Consider the following 1595-nt stretch of genomic DNA (forward strand, 5'->3'; position numbering starts at 1 on the left):
CCCCCACCCCCACACTTTTTAGATGTAGGTTGTGTTCAGCTTACTTTTGCACTACATTTAACATACATGGTGATTTGCCCAGTTCATCAGCCATCTTCCCCAAAGATGTGTCATCTTTTTCGTTTACTCATTGGCCATCGCTTGCTGTCAGCCGCAGGACCGACGTAGCGCGACGTATGGGGACTGCAAAGCAGGGCGTCGAGGTTGTTGCTGTGACTTGGCGGCGCGCGTTCAAAGCCATATTACATGGTCCTTATCAGTTTTTTCAACTCTGACTGAATCTTGAACATTTCAAGATCAACATGGATTAGCCATGTTACTACAAATCTAAACCGCATTCCATCCACGATCTGGGTTCAGGGAGTCCTCAATATCTCTGAGGAACACATAAAAATATGGAAGTGGAGTACATGTGACAAATATTGGACCATCTGCTGCGAATTTTGTTGTGTCAAGGGGGTTCATGTGCTGATCCGGGGACAACTGCGCGGGTCAAAAGGCCTCCCGTGTCAGGGACGGGAACAACGTGATGTAATGTATCCTTCTAAAGGCCTCCGGATCCACCAGGAGATCCCGCCCCGTATCGCCAGAATGACAACCAGAAGTAAGTTCTTGATGGGACAAAAGGGCCCTTCAGGCATTGACCAAAAGCGGTAACGTGTGCCCTGTCTTCTACTTACGGGGCCTCTCGCCCGTAAGGAAATAAGTGGTCTCAAAATCTGCTGGAAAGAGTGGGGTTCTCGTTACTGTTGAATACAGAGGGTCTAAACGGGTAAAAATAAAACGAACAAGGCCATCCCATGCTGGGAGCGTTCGTTTTTTCAGAATGGCTTAGTGAAACAAATTACATCAAAGGTTTGAACATGCTCGCCCACAACCTCGAGAGTAGGGACAGCGACGGCCTGGGTCGCAGTTTCCTTAAAACCGAACGGTGTCGGTCATTGCAAGTACCACCAGACCGCGGGCGCCATGTTAATCTGCCTTGTAGACAAATGAAGAAGTACAGAAAAACGAAAAATAGGGGTTCCACCTTTACTCTTCCAGTTCCATCACCCGAATCCAGCACCACTTCGCGGTGCTTTAACACGCGCTCGGGTGGGGGTCAAATTGACCTCCCAAAGGTTTTTCCACAATGGCTTCCAAACAGCGCGGCGTAGCCACACCGAATTTTGCATAGCTGTAGACAATGGAATAGCAAATCATTTGACATAAAAAATTTAGTGTACCTTTTTAGGTCGTTGGCCCATGGCAGGTCACAACCTGGCCATGGTTTCAACGAGGGCAATTTCTAGGGAGTCGTCCAACCTGATACAATAACGGAGTGTTTGACGGAAGGCATACGTCTCTGAAAAGCTTTCTTAGGCACCACAAATATTGAATAAGCGAATCACGTTGACCTAGGGTCAGGTGTGAAAGTAAGACCAAGGTCACAACCAACCTCATTTATAACTCAAGGGCTTGCTGTATGAGATAGTTGTGGGCTCTTTTCGAGTTTATTGACAATAAGAACCGCATCATGCATCTTCCATAGACTTCTTTGGGTCATAAAAGGTCATTGACTTAAGATGACCCGAGTCGACATTTGTTTCAGGCAC

The sequence above is a fragment of the Pollicipes pollicipes genome, unplaced genomic scaffold, assembly GCF_011947565.3.
Source record: "Pollicipes pollicipes isolate AB1234 unplaced genomic scaffold, Ppol_2.1 Scaffold_7231;HRSCAF=8579_pilon_pilon_pilon, whole genome shotgun sequence".
NCBI lineage: Eukaryota > Metazoa > Arthropoda > Thecostraca > Pollicipedomorpha > Pollicipedidae > Pollicipes > Pollicipes pollicipes.